Raw genomic sequence first — 16,287 nt, 5'->3', positions numbered from 1 at the left:
TTCACTTATCAACCGCTCCTCTTCCTGACCTTAGTTATTTCTAATAGAGGGAATCCACACTGCCTGCTAACCAGGAGAAGAAGGCATTGTGCTTAACTGTGTGCATCCAGCTGATTTCACTAGATGGCAGGAACAACTATCTCATGCTCTGCCAGCTAGTAACTGTTCAGCGCCTAACATTTTTTAAAGGAATACATTAGAATCATTTGCAAATTGTAAGTGTTGAAGATGTCCCCATACATACAAAATATTACAGGGCAGTCACTAATGCAGATGTGCATGAACTCAATAGCACTGAAGCATAACAACTAAAATTCATTTAAAACATGTGGATTGATTGCTCTGCAGACACATATCTACTGTGTTGCAGTCATTCACCACCTGATCCATTTGAATTGTCTTAATTATAGTAATAAGAAATACAGAACTACAATATCTAAGAGACTCCAAAGATCAGTATGAATACAATTTTCAGTTAATGTCATGTTATGCCTGTATTACAGTACACCATATCATAATTCTTTTTTTCCTATTCCTTCCTCACTACTGTATAAAAGCAAAAGGTACAGAGAGGATCTGACATAAAAGGAAACCGCTATGGCTGCTCACTATATCAAATGTAATGAATACGAGGTTAATCATTTTTCTACAAAAACCATCATCCACTGTAAATGTTACAGCTAATTTAGGACCATTAGCATTACTGACTCACAAACAAACAGACAAATGGGTGGCACACTTCAAACTGGAAGAAAGCATGGTAGTATATTGTAGTATTTTTGTCTCAAATGCCCCCACAGGCACTTATATGCTACACAATTTTAGGGAATATTATCATAAATATAATATATAGTATCTAAAATAAAATATAAAAAAATAAATATAATAAATATAAATTCTAAGAAATATAAGTAATAAATATATAATTGAAATCAATTTTATGTTTACTGGATAACATTTTTAGAAGTGGTTATATTTTGTATGCAGGTCCAGACAACATGCTCTTCTCTATAGAACTTATATACAGTAGTACTCAGTAGAGTAAAAAAAAATCATGAGGAAATATGGAGCTCAGAGATGTACAATATGTTCTGCTGTTGTGTAAGTGAATTATAGTTTGTCTTCAGCTGCAGGAAAGACGAATAAAGCTGGCCATAGAAGCAAAGATCCAATCATTGTACGATCGGACTTTCCCATCTCCCGACCTGCCACTAACCATTCCGATCAAATAAAGTACAAAAGAACAGATCAGCCGATGTTCTGCGTCTGACAACAATCGTATGAAAGTTATGTCCGACCAAAGCTAGTGACAGTCTCCCACTGAAAATCGTACAATCAGCAATACACGCAGAGATATTATCAGCAGCCGACAGAAATCTTTTAACCTGTCTGATCGACCAAACGACCGATCTCCGCCGGACGAAAAACGTCAGGACTCTCCACACATGGTCCGAAAATCGCACCAATCCTCGATTCGTACGATCGGATCTTTGCGTCTATGGCCAGCTTCAAACAGGTAAAAAATCCTTCAAAAGGGAACTAGGAAACCAGAATGTTTGAATAATAATATTAATGGCATATGACAGTTTGATTAGCAGAGCATCAGTTTTGAGTTTTACCTTTTCTTTATGGTGCCTGGTAGAAAAAGCATGGGTTCATTATACTGAATGTTTTTCGTATAGCATTAGTGATGGGTGAATCTGACCTGTTTCCCTCAAAATTTGCAAAACGTCAAAAAATTTGCCAAATGCATTGAAGCCTATAGACAACAAAAATATTTTTTCTTTGTAATACTAAAAAAGCACCTTGTACTTAATCCCAACTAAGGTACAATTTATCCTTATTTATCCTCATGAATAGACTAAAACAATCCTATTGGGTTTATTAAATATTTAAATTAATTTTAACTGGACTTAAGATACGGAGATCCAAATTATGCAATGCTTCATTATCCAGGAAACTCTAGGTCCCACGGATTTGGAATAATAGGTCCTATACCTGTATTTGTGTAGCATATATTAAATACCTTCTGCAACAATATTACTTGATTTGCAGAGCATTTTGTTTTTAGATGCATCTCCTTCTCCTGTTAGGGTACTATTACATCTTTCCATGCCTTTTTTCCCATTCATTATTGTTAGTAAGTTGTATCTCCAATTGAATTATGATTGAGTAGATTTTACTTTAAAAACTGTGTGATAATATTTTGTGATATATTATTATAATTGTTTTCAATATATGACGAAGGACCTTTAAGGCAAGCCTTAAATAGCATGTGTTATAATATGCTGCATTACCCATAAATTACTTGTTTCCTAATTTTAATGTGCCAACCCTATTCCAACCCTGTTTTTAAGCCCAGTGTCAGACAGGGGTGCCAGGGGCCCACCAGAAAACCTTAGATCACTGATACACTTTCCAGACTATATTTATTGCTCTCTTTACCCCTCTTATTTATTCTTCTAGTAGTGTCTTCTTTTTACATACTCTCATCTATTTCTATTTCATCTCTTTGTTCTCCTATAGAAATGACAATGGCATAGGATAGGTATACAAGGTTAAATGATTGGGTCAGCAGGAGAACCCACTAACAACTGAGCCCACTGGGTGATTTCCTGGTATCTTGGATGGCTAGTCCAACCAGGGGTGCTCCATCAATGAGGCGAGTTGAAAAACTCGCTTAAGGCAGCAGCACCAGATAGGTTTCCAGGGACGGCAAAAAGTTGCCCCTGGTACCTTTAAGAGCCAAATTTCCGTTTTTTAAACCGGAAATTTGACTTTACTAGTGCTAGAGAGCAATTACGCTCTCTGCACTAGTGTTCCTGCCTCCCCCCCCAACAGGTAAGCCGGCAAGGGGGTGGCGGCATTGCAGGAGCCGCCTCAGGCAGCTCCTTCATCAGAAATGGCCTACAACACTGGGCTATTCCTCCTTAAAGGAGAAGGAAAGGCTAAAACTAAGTAAGCTTTATCAGAAAGGTCCTCTGTCAAAAGAAACACCACATTTAGTTTCTTCTATTCTGTACACATGGGCTCCTGTATCAGACTTCCTGTTTTCAGCATAAACCTCCAGGGCAGGGCTTGAGCATGCTCAGTTTGCTCCTCTCCCCCTCCCTCCTCCCATCCCTGCTGTAATCTGAGCCCAGAGCTATGAGTGAGCAGGGAGAGACTCAGGCAGGAAGTGATGTCACACCAAGCTTTTATGGCAGCTTCTATCCTAAACAAACAGAGACAGTGTCTAGAGCTGTTTACTCAACTATCGTAAAGCATTCTGCAGAATAAATATAGCATTCTAGCTTGCAATAGGAAAATGAAACACACAGTTTGCAGTAACTATATGTAGGGACCCCTACTGGGTATTCTGCCCTGCAGCTTTAAGGCCCCCACCTTTTTCTTAGAGTGATCTGCCAGAGAGAATGACACTCCCCTGCTACACTGCTATATAGTGTGTGTAGGGAGTGGCCACTTCCTCTTTGGCCTGTGGATGGTGATCCAGCTGGGTGTGCTCAGGAGAGCCTGGGCACAGCTAGGCCCAGAAAGGCCCATGTGCTTTGGAAGAAGAAGTCGGGGACCAGGTAACCCCGTGAATGAGGAATAGTTGCACTAGGGCAGACTTGTTATAGTCTCTCTAGGAGAGAAAGGCAGAGAGGTGAGAGAGAAAGAGCAGCTGAAGCTCCAACAAGGATTTGCAGTAAGGGAGTAGCTTCCCAGAGGCTTTATGTGTTGCCTCCAGTCAGGGACCTCAGTGAAGAGGGACTGTAGGGTAGAAGCTGCTTTCCTGACAACTTCCAGGAGGGAATGTGTGTGAATACTGCGAATGCCTAATGGAGACCTTTCCTCTGTGAGAAATGCCTAATGCCTGCAGCTCTGTGTGAGAAATGTGCTATTGCCTCAGCTCCTGTGTGAGTACTAAACCTGTGGTCACTTGCCTCGTGCATAGTTAAATAAACCGTTTTCTGTTTTACTGCAAGAACCTCCTGGCGCCCATCTTTTGTTGTATGCACAGTAGCCTGGGGGGATGTAGTTGCACTACACCATAGAGGGAACACTTCCACATGGCGAAGGCCCTGACCCTGTTGTGTGAAGTCGCGTGTAACCCATGCTTCTACTGCTAGCTGGACAGTTTAACTATTTGTGTGCTATGCAGCCCAAATAGGTGTTACATTTGGCGCCCCAACGTGGGGCTCGATTCCCTAAAACCAGGCTGTGCATTGTTTTGTTCGAATCGTACGAATGGATGTACGAATTTGTCGGAGTGTACGAATGGATCGTACGAATTTTTCGAAGTGGATAAACGGAACGTACGAATTCTTCGAATCGTATGGATTTCCTTCTAAGTATTTGGCCGTGGGTTCGGGCTTGGAGGTTCGCCCCGAATTTCACGAAGGCCTGCGGATGTCAGTTGGATGGGAGGAAGATGGATGTCCCGGATGGAGCCATTTCCTGCTCATATGTGATCCCGGATCATGGATCTGGAAGAGGAGAACCTGGAGGATGGATTCTTCTGATGTTTGCTACAGCTCTTCTATGGACTCCTGCAGAGTGAGATGCCTAGAGTGCTGCTTGCTTGTTTTTTTGTGGCTGGAAGGACTGCTGGACTAAGTGGGTTCTAATTCAAGACTATTGATCCCCACCACCATTTCTTCTGCCTTCACCTACTCGCTGAGTAGTGTTTCTGCACCCAAGGACTGGCCTGTGTGGACCCTTGGGAGGGGGAGAAGTATTTTTGCAGATGTGTAATAAAGTTGACCAACTGCAATGTTTATTATGCAATTGAAAATGTTTGATACAGTATTGTGCATGCTGTGTTTCCTTTACAGTGACCATTGTTACCAGGTATGCCTTAGGAGAGGATACCAGAAGTGGATGTGATGGTACTGTAAGTTGATATATGTTGGGATGTTTAAACCATTGTCGGGACGAAATGGGTTTTTTTCCCCCGGGTGTATGTAGGGACCCCTACTGGGTATTCTGCCCTGCAGCTTTAAGGCCCCCACCTTTTTCTTAGAGTGATCTGCCAGAGAGAATGACACTCCCCTGCTACACTGCTATATAGTGTGTGTAGGGAGTGGCCACTTCCTCTTTGGCCTGTGGATGGTGATCCAGCTGGGTGTGCTCAGGAGAGCCTGGGCACAGCTAGGCCCAGAAAGGCCCATGTGCTTTGGAAGAAGAAGTCGGGGACCAGGTAACCCCGTGAATGAGGAATAGTTGCACTAGGGCAGACTTGTTATAGTCTCTCTAGGAGAGAAAGGCAGAGAGGTGAGAGAGAAAGAGCAGCTGAAGCTCCAACAAGGATTTGCAGTAAGGGAGTAGCTTCCCAGAGGCTTTATGTGTTGCCTCCAGTCAGGGACCTCAGTGAAGAGGGACTGTAGGGTAGAAGCTGCTTTCCTGACAACTTCCAGGAGGGAATGTGTGTGAATACTGCGAATGCCTAATGGAGACCTTTCCTCTGTGAGAAATGCCTAATGCCTGCAGCTCTGTGTGAGAAATGTGCTATTGCCTCAGCTCCTGTGTGAGTACTAAACCTGTGGTCACTTGCCTCGTGCATAGTTAAATAAACCGTTTTCTGTTTTACTGCAAGAACCTCCTGGCGCCCATCTTTTGTTGTATGCACAGTAGCCTGGGGGGATGTAGTTGCACTACACCATAGAGGGAACACTTCCACATGGCGAAGGCCCTGACCCTGTTGTGTGAAGTCGCGTGTAACCCATGCTTCTACTGCTAGCTGGACAGTTTAACTATTTGTGTGCTATGCAGCCCAAATAGGTGTTACATATACATTTATACAGCAAAAAAAGAATAACTGTTTAATGCTAGCAGCAACAATATAAGCATTTTCCTAGGGAACTTGTTATAGTCTTTCAATGTTAAAGTCCCATACTCCACTGGAAAACGGCAATTAGCACAGTTCAGTCCTTAGCAATTTGTCCTCTTCCACAAGAGCGCATCTATCCCCAGGTAGCACTACCTGCCCCCAAAGGACCTCTCCATTTGAACTTAGTAGCCACTCCAACAAACCAGGCTCTCTTTATGTCTGAAGCTCAGATGCTTATTCAAAGCCGAGCACATTGCAGCCCTTTCTCGGCTTTCCTTGTTCACTCTTCCAAGGCAGCACTTGCAACCTCTCAGCTTTCTCTCCCAGTCTGTCTCTCTGGCTGGCTGCTGCAGTAGGGGCTACTTTATCAGCTCTCTGTAACCCTATTATATATATATGTAACACTAGCTTGGCTAGGCAGACCAAAAAGGTCCAGCTAGTGAGAGGAGCATGGGTTACATGTGACTCAAACACTTCAGGCTAGGGCCTTCACTAAGTGGAAGATTTCAGGAATGGTGCAGTGTAACTATATATGCCATAGCAATGGAGGGCACGCAAAAAAAGATCCACCAACTGCCTGGGTGCAAAGTGATAGTTCAGCAAGCACATCCACAGCATTAATTTAGCACTCACAGGATTTGTATAAAAATGTAAAACATCCTGACACACACACACACAATTGTTTACTGGTATGTTTGGGGTCATTGCCTTGTTGAAACACCCATTTCAAGGGCATTTCCTCTTTGGCATAAGGCAATATAACCTCTTCAAGTATTTTGATGTACTGAAACTGATCCAAGATCCCTGGTATGTGATAAATAGACCCAACACCATAGACACATCCCCATATCAGGATGCTCGCACCACCAAGCTTCACTGTGCGCTACTGTGGCTTTTTACTTTCATCAGTCCACAAAATGTTGCGCCCTTTCTCTTTAGACCAGTCAATGTGTTCTTTGGCAAATTGTAACCTCTTCGGCAGGTTTTTTTTTCAACAATGGGACTTTGCAGGGGCTTCTTGTCAATAGGTTGGCTTCACGTAGGCATCTTCTAATTGTAACAGTATTCACAGGTAAATTTAGACCTTTTCCATTTTTAATTGGTAGTTTTCCATTTTCTTCTATGTCTTTCAGGTTTTGAGATCATTTTAGCTGAGCAGCCTATCATTTTCCGCACTTCTTTAACTGTTTTCCCCTCTCCAATGAACTTTTTCATCAAAGTACACTGTTCTTCTGAACAATGTCTGGAACAACCCACAGAGAGAACTGAACTATAACTAGTATGCACAATATTTGCTGCCTTCCTTTCTTAAATAATGGCTGTAATTGACACCTGTTTTTTCACAGAATGAATGACCTAACTAATGCAACTCCATACTGCTATTATCTGGAACAAACTATTATTATTTTGAACACTGCTATTATTTGTAACAAGCATCAATTAATTATTCAATTAAACAGAATCAGTAGCATGCATGTCTGTTGTGTTTGTTGGTTTTCTATTACTCTATAACACCTACTAGTAAATTATTTGCCATGTAGAAATATAATTTCCACCAAAAACAGTTATTGATCAGGTTAGTGATGTCGGGCTGCTATTGTTCTTAACACAACTGTATATTCATGTGTATACAGTATATACAGGAGAGAGAGAGAGAGAGAGAAAGAGATATGAACTATAGAACTAAGCTGTGAAGCTGCTGCATGCAGAGCTGGAAACCAGCAAGTAAAGGAAGGAAGAATATGTATTTACCTATAAGAGACCCAAGATGCAGAAAAGGGCAAAACCATTGAAATTTATATTACAGAGAAAGAAGATTGAGGTATAAATCATTTCTGGGATAGTCTGTGCCAAACAAATAATCCAATAATAATGATGTTTTCTATGTAAAGGGATGGCTGCTGCAGTTTTTTGTAATCTTTTCAATTTAATAAGACACACAAGTAGGTCAATAACAACGGCTCTGTCTGTATTGTGCTGTGGAATATGACTGAATTACATGTAAAAAATAAGGAAAAGAAGAGAAACTAGTAAAACAAACTACCAGTTACCTTCTGTATAATGAGCTGCTCCTTATCTTAAAGTCTAAAAAAGGCTCCATCATCTGATTTTTTATTCAGAGCTCCCCAGATCCCTTATTATAGAGGGAAAGTGGGGGGGGGGGAGGGCTGGGATAGTTCAGGGAAAAACTAGTCACTTTTCTATAAGAAATTTATAATGGCAAAAATAATGGAAAATATGGATTTTTCAAAGAATAAGCAAATTACAGGAATTTGTTACCCTGCAAAAAGCAAAAAATGGATCTAGAAATTCTACATTACAAGATAATTACGGCCATAGTACTGTAATGTTTATGTTTTATAGTTAAAATGACTACTGGTACATTTCATTATGTTTTAATTTTTTAAAAGATTTGGCAATACAAAGTAATCTTTTGTGCTTAACAGATAAACCTTCCTTATCTAATAATAACTATATTTATGCATGTGAATACTCAACTGATGGCTCCTGGAGCATGCATGGCTTGGAAATTGCAGATAAAGCCAAATATTTAGTGACCTCAATGCAGTTATGTTTATAACCTACTTGAAGATAGAATGCTGATACATTTTTGAAAGAGCTGGGAGAGAAAAATGTGATATGCATGGGCTATTTGGATCAATAACAGGTACTGCTGAAGAGTAGTAGAACCAATCTATTAGGGATGACCTAGACAGAAAAGTTTTTCATCCAGGACAGGAGGTGCTAACGATCTAGTCATAATAGTCAATTATTGGAAGGTTGGGGGGAGAAAAGATGGCCTGATTCATGTCCAAACAAGGAGCTATGCTATTCATTAGAACAGGTGCTGAGGATGAAGCTGTGTGATTTACTATAGTGGTGTTCAGGTTTATGGCACGCTTGAGGAGGTTTATGTGAGAAGAAGTAGTCCTGATCCATTTCTGAAGTTAACATGAAGGCAAGAGGCTGCAGTGATTCACAACAAGGGCTTCTGGGAAAGACTTTGTTTGGCAGAAACAATGCCAATCCACTAAACATGTTCCAGAGAGAAAAGCTTTGCTTATGCCTTTTCGGTTAATCCTTTATTGCAGCGCTACAGAGAAACTCTGTGAATACTTACAGTAAAACCTGAACAAGACACTGTACTATTAGTAGAGCTTTTGTGAATGAAGGTGTTCTGATCTTCATAGTTGGAGTGTAATTAAGATTTGGGAAGACATTGGAGTATATTCAACAAAGAGCGAAGTTAAAGATCGCCACAGTCTGCTAGAGTGAAATTCCCCTCTTCTCAATGTATTCCTATGGGATTTTGAAAGGTGTATTTATCAAAGGATGAACTTTCACTTTCACCCATTGATAAATACTCTTTATTATGGACTGTGGTAATCTCTAATTTCACTCTTTGATAGATATATCCATTTGCCTTCTCAAAAAAAGACCAACTGCTCAGGCCTGGATTTTGGTCTTGGGTGCCCCTAGGCCGCAGGGTCCCCCCTGGCGCTTGTACACGCATATGAGTTGGAGCAATTGGGATTACACCTACAGGAGTATGCTCCCTTAGATTGCAGCTGGCAGCATACCACCCCTAAAATCTTGGCACCCTAGGTCAGGGCCTGCAACTTCTATATGTTTATATGTTTATATTTTTGGGAGATTTGCGCCCGCTGCCACGTCTAAAAAATTGCGAGCGACAAATCTTCTGGTGTGCCCTGCCCTCAAATGATGGCTAATTGCTTTATTATCTGCATATATATTTCCATGCTTCAAATAGCATAGTGGATGAAAAGATTTTTTCCGGCTAAGGATGAGCAAATTTTTTCACTCAGCACCTATATTATTACGTGGATGTAGCCTTGCTTTTAAATGTAACATGCTTAGTAAATTGTTTCAAGACTGTTTATGTTGTACCCCATTTATTTGACTTCATCATTTTATTTTTTGAAGGGGTGGTGTATGTTATAGAATGACTCATTCTAAGCAACTTTTTAGTTGGTCTTTTGAATTATTTGCCTTCTTCTGCTGATTCTTTCCAGCTTTCAAATAGGGGTCACTGACCCCATCTAAAAAGCAAATACTCTGTAAGGCTACACGTGTATTGTTATTGCTATTTTTTATTACTCATGTTTCCATTCAGGCCTCTCCTATTCATATTCCAGTCTCTTTTTTCAAATCAGTAAATGGTTTGTAATTCAGGCTGCTGAATTAAAAACTAAAAACCTCAACTACAACAAAATAATAAAAAATGAAAACCCACTGCAAATTGTATCAGAACATCACTCTCTACATCATACTAATGGTCAATTTGAAAGGTGAACAAACCATTTAATAATGGGGCAATACATCTTTTTATTGTATGTGTTTGTATTTTATGATTTTTTTCTAAATGCAATAGCTTTCAGTGCAAATTCTGTATTCTTCGGGGAGTAATGAAGACATAAATACAATCAGTCTGCAAAGACACTGCACCTATGCAAAGTGTAGGGACTGATGGCTCCCCCATAGGACATAGAACAGGCAGAGAAGACGATGTAGACGGCTCCATTCAGTTATGCGCTACCATCACTGCTCTTTTAAACTGAACATAAATGATCAATGGTCATCCTCCATTGGGTAGGGGAGGTGATTAATTTTTTTAAAAAAATGTTCCTCTTTTGTACACTTCTTCTATTACAATTGGCTCCTTGTTGCTTTCAGAATAGAACTGCTTGTCTTAATGATAGTTCTCCTTTAAGCTTACTCCTGTGATAAGTGTTATGCCATGTTCTCTGCATTTAAATCTGTCCTGTATGGGGCTATTAGGAATCAATAAGTGAGCTTCATGTGATTATTACATCAATGGTATTCCATTTCATAAAACACAACAAAATCACATCAGCAGCAACTTTATTACCCATTACTGATTTAGCAATATCCCAATGTTTACATTTAATTTATTTATCCAGGCTTTAACTAACCAAGCTGCAGTCTGCAAGCCCTTTAATTGAGGCTTTGCAGTTTCTCAATAGCAAAATAAGTAAATATTGCTTGAATCTGGATTCACTTGGTGCTCACACCATATGTTATTCCACTTGGGATTGCATGGAAACGCGAGCCTGGCTAATGTCCCATGAAATACTTCTATTTAATGCATGGCAAAGTTGCTAATTTGCAACATTTCCCATAGATCTTAAGCTTTCATATATTTGCCTTCTATGACGATAATCATGTGTAATATATTTTAATAAACTGCTTTTTAAAGTGCTGCAGAATGAAATATAGAGATGCTACACAACTTTTTTTATATTATTTATTTCAACCCATTTGTGCTTTTGTTTAGAGCAAAAATGTAATACACCACTGAGAATTGAGACTCAGCTCAAGTTAATATAAAAAGCCAAAATTAAAGCTTTTCTGTGTTTTTGTTAGGGAAAAAAACAGCTGGTTTTTGCAATCCCTTTGCTTCAAAGGAATTAGATGAAAGTCTTTTTTCCCTTTTGACGACATACCAAACGACATAAAATTCTTCACAGAATACGAGCAGCTGATCTTTTTGTGCTACCCATCAACTACAAGCAAATGTTACCACGAAGGGCCGCAATAGCATGCAGTCTCTCAGCATCAGTACAAAGCATCCATTGTGAGACAGCATTGGACTTTCTTTTTCTTTTTGCTATGGACATTGCAAAACTGGAGCTTTAAATGGCAGGTGCAACAAAGCCATAAGTTAGTGTATTTTTTAAAGAATAAGTAAACCTTCAAAATAAGTGAATATAAAATTGATGAGAGTGCTATTCTAAGCTCGTTTGTCATTTACATTCATTATTTATTTTCTTTTTATTCCAAGATATTAAGGCATACATGTGCTGTTAAAGGACAAGGAAAGGCAAAAAAATACAATCCCATTTTTACTTTCTTTAATGAAAAAGAAACCTATCTCCAATATACTTTAATTAAAAAATGTGTACCGTTTTTATAAGAAACCTGACTGTATGCAGTGAAATTTTCCCTTCATTTACTGCTGTGGATAGGAATTGTCAGACGGTCCCTAACTGCTGATCAGGGAAACAATCATACTTATGAACAGCAGGGGGAGCCCCTGCCTTACTTACCAGCCTTGCACAATTCAAGCAGATTTGTTTATGACGATCCCTAAACTGTCCAGACCACACTGAGCATGTGCACAGTCTTAGTCTTGCAAAAATGTTTAACAAAGTTACAAGATGACAGCCCCCTGTGGCCAACTTTGAAAGCATAAATCATTTGTTTGATTAGGCTTTGTGGTGCAGTAAGTTCATGTTTATGTTTAGTATACAAAATACAGCATTTCTAGCCTTATTCTATTTTAGACTTTCCTTGTCGTTTAATATGAATGAATTTTGTTCCAACAGCGCCATCTGCTGATCAATTTCTGACCAGTCTGACCACCAAGTAGTCAAGGAATTTGTCAGGAGAAAGAAAGAGGCTGCCAGGGCCGGATTTACATAGTGGGTGCCCCTAGGCCCACTGCCATTCATCGCCCCGTCCCCTCTCCTTTATTCGTGCAAATTTTCATCATCTGGACTGGAGCAATGTGGATTGGCGCATGGGAATTTTTTAAATGATTGTATCTCCAGCGCATCAACTGTGTTTTTGAACCAATGTGGGTGTGGTTGGGCAGCATGCCGCCCCCCTAAAATCCTGCTGCCCTAGGCTTGGGCCTAGGTGGCCTTTCTAAAAATCCGGTCCTGGAGGCTACTCTGATGTTTTTCTGCTTAGGAAAGATTTGAAGTGGGGAGACCGGACCAAAGGGCTGCTTAAGAAAGAAGCCATGTGGATTAGAAGACTAGAAACCCTCACAACTCAGGGATTAAATAGGGAATACAATCTACAAATTATTTTCCTGTTTTTAATTTTGTGTTTTACAGATGTTTGGAACTTGGGTAAACTATGTTTTTCTATAAAAAGCTGTATTGTTGAAGTGTCTGGTAAGCTTAAAAAAGGCTCTGTGTAGCCTGAAACGTCGCTTATCCAGGTCCTGCCAGTGTTCCAATAAAGGCATTTTTATTTATAGAAAACACTTGTGGTGCTGTACTTCAATCAATACTTAGGAAAGATTTGAGAAAGGTTTCTAATTGTTTTCCCAAGCAGAAGAACATCAGTGCAGTCTCTTTCTTTCTTGCTTTCTGAAAATGACCAGCAGATGGCACTGTTGGAACAAAATTCATTCATATTTATAGCAAATGCATCCCTTAATATCTTGGAATAAACAGAAAATAAATAATGAATGTATATGACAAAAAAAAGCTTAGAATAGCACTCTTATCAATGTTACATTCACATATTGTAAAGGTCTACTTATCCTTTAAGTAAAAGAACACTGAACTGCATTGCTGGGCCAGTCACAGAGTCACGTACAGAAAGCATCAAGCTTTTAATCTAACTATGTCCCATTGGTACCTCCACTAAAACGTGAAGTAAATGGATGCAAATTTTCTTCTCCATCAAGAGGTCTATTAGATAAGTACAAAGTGCAAATCCCAGCACTTGCACCTGAAGTGCTAAAACTGATACAGGCTATCTTTTTATTTTAAAGTGAACAAACACAAAAATTATGCATTTTAGAGTAATTTTCTATATTAAGTGATTTTTCTTTCATCACTATTATTAAATTCAGATAGGAGTCTAATTACAGTAATTTCTTTAGGAACCAAAGTGACTGGCAGAGAACATCATGTTTCCTGTTTATAGATACAAAACATTTGCAGCATCTGCTTCTGGGAGTCAGCTGACATAGCACTCTAATGGCTCAATCTGTTTGAATACTTGATGGAAATAATTATTTGCTACCCTCCATTGTCAAATGTTACTGGTGTCCAACAGTCTTTATTTAGCATGCTATTAATGCACTTAAATGGTGAGCCTAATTGGTAAGATCTGAAAGGATGGGCCAATAAGGGCCACTTGATCTATTAATAATAATGCCCATATAAACAGCTGTGCTAAAATATAGAATATTAGTATAAATTGGATACTAGACAGAGTTTTTGTATTTCCAAGATTTCTGGATAACTTGTTATACCAAGTTATCCATGACAGATACTTTTATATTTTGGCCTCCAAGTACACATAGAACCCCAAATACTGGAGAACTGTAGTGCCACTGCTGACTGGATGAGGCTAATCCATTGATTGGTCAGTCCATACTTATAGATCCAAGCAAAAGTTACTTATGCATCTGGTGCACACAGTTAACACTGAGTATAATTCCTTAAAAGAATAAACACAGTGTGGCCTGAACAGATGTGTCTGTAGTGATGTATACTATTTATGATGTAAAAAGTATTCATTCACTCTATATTCAGCAAGGGAGAGGGTAGAACAAGTCATGGTGAGAAAAAAAATGTAGAAATTTTTATCTCTTTTGTGTTTAAAGGAAAAATTGTTAGGAAATACTTTGCACAGCTCTGATGAAAGAACATTAAGGCACTGATACTGCAAAACTAAATTAAAGTGAGCTTTTATGTGTGGAATGATGTGCTCATTATACAGATGTTGCCATAGGAAGTCTAATTAATATGCCATGCAGTACTTTCTCATCAAGTATGACAAGAACATGTATATTTTATCTTTGTTTTTTTCCCTTTCACATACCTTTATATGCTTCCAGCTATGGGATAAAGTGCAGATTTAACCTGCCTTTGTTCAGAGATGCTTTCATGATGTGTGGAGACAACCAAGTCACAGAAAAAAGAAATGATATTAGCTCACATAATTTCTACATATCCACCTTTGATGTGTTAACACTCTACATATTATGTACAGGTATGGGACCTGTTATCCAGAATGCTTGGGACCTGGGGTTTTCCGGATAACAGATCTTTCTGTAATTTGGGTCTTCATGCCTTAAGTCTACTAGAAATTCATGTAAACATTAAATAAACCCAATAGGCTGGTTTTGCTTCCAATAAGGATTAATTATATCTTAGTTGGGATCAAGTACAAGCTACTGTTTTATTATTACAGAGATAAAGGAAATCATTTTTAAAAATTTGGGTTATTTGGATAAAATTGAGTCTATTCCATAATTCGGAGCTTTCTGGATATCGGGTTTCCGGATAAGGCAACCTATACCTGTACCTGTATGCAATCTCTTATCCAGAAACCATTTAACAGAGTCCTTTTAAGCAAATAATTGAAATGATTTCCCTGTAATAATAAAACTGTACCTTGTGCATGATATTATCTAAGTTGCATGAATCCATACTGGTGGCAAAACCATTCTGTTTGATTTATTTCACACTCAATTGTTTATTAGTAGACTTGAGAAATGGAGATCCAAATTATGGAGTGATGTACCATCTGCTATAAACTATAAGTATGTAAGAGGTGTTCTATTACTATATAAAGGCTTTTATAAAGGTAAGTGAACTCTGAGGTGACATATCCTTCCTTATATTACATAACTTAGCACCAATTATAACTGATTACATTAACCAGCATTGCTTATAAGGATATATATATATATTAAAAATTAGCACATTGTTAAGAGCTAGGGTTGCCTCCTGTCCTGTTTTCTTGGTTTCTATGGGCTGAAACTGAGCAAATTCCCTGACCTCAACATCATTGACCCAACACTAACTCCATAGGCCCGTCCCCCACTGTTGTCACAGGCCCGCCCTATTAACAGCAACACAGGTAGCATGTAGTTTATATTTCCAAAATCTTTTAAAAGACATGGCCAGATTCAATTCAGTGAAAACACATTTCATGGTTTATCACGTGCAAAAAAAGATTTTGAAGAGAAAATTTTTTCTCCAAATTCAGTTTTTCCCCATGAGCTTCAATAGTGTTTGCACATGATAAACTGTGACATACCATACCTCCCAACATTTTGGATAAAATAAAAAGAGAGACAAAAAAGTTGACAATGCCCATTTTTGTGGCCACACCATTTACCATGCTCATTTTTACAAAATTTGGCAGGTTATTAAAGTTTTAACACATTTCTGTGTTTTTTTCAGTTATTACAGTTTTGATAATGAAGGTGAATTACCCTTTAAGCTGTCTAACTTCTCCCAAGAGACCTGTTATCTTATAATGTTACAATTACTTATTTGCTTATCTCAAAATTGTTAAAAAAGTATCTTATCTGCAGCTGTGGCTGTTCTGTGCTCTCTGCCAAAAGCCAATTAAGTTAGAAACATTGTTTCTTTTTCTGCCTGTTAAGTGCAGAGAAATTCTGGACTTTCCAGTACAAACGAGGGACTGTGGGTTGAGCTGTCAAAAGAGGGACTGTCCCTCTAAAAACTGGACAATTGTGAGGTATGGCATACGTTTTTCTCAATGAGTTTTCACACCTTTTTCTCACTGAATTGAATATGGCCCAAAGAATGAAATGTCGGATTCTTTATTTGTGAGAGAATGTTGTAGCTGGATTTATTATCTATTAGTTTCTATTAAAGTCTTAACCAGCAACTCATTTCACTGAGTTAATATTTATCTTCTGCCAACTCCTA

At 38.9% G+C, this 16,287-nt stretch overlaps 1 protein-coding gene across 4 annotated transcripts in view; it reads right to left on the bottom strand.

The window, feature by feature from the left end:
• LOC108719962 (RNA-binding motif, single-stranded-interacting protein 3) overlaps positions 1-16,287 on the bottom strand; it is a 366,958-nt gene that overhangs the window by 50,537 nt on the left and 300,134 nt on the right. The window lies entirely within an intron of this gene.

The sequence above is a fragment of the Xenopus laevis genome, chromosome 6S (genome assembly GCF_017654675.1).
Source record: "Xenopus laevis strain J_2021 chromosome 6S, Xenopus_laevis_v10.1, whole genome shotgun sequence".
NCBI lineage: Eukaryota > Metazoa > Chordata > Amphibia > Anura > Pipidae > Xenopus > Xenopus laevis.
The sequence above is the reverse complement of the archived record's forward strand: the minus strand, read 5'-3'. Positions and strand labels throughout refer to the sequence as shown.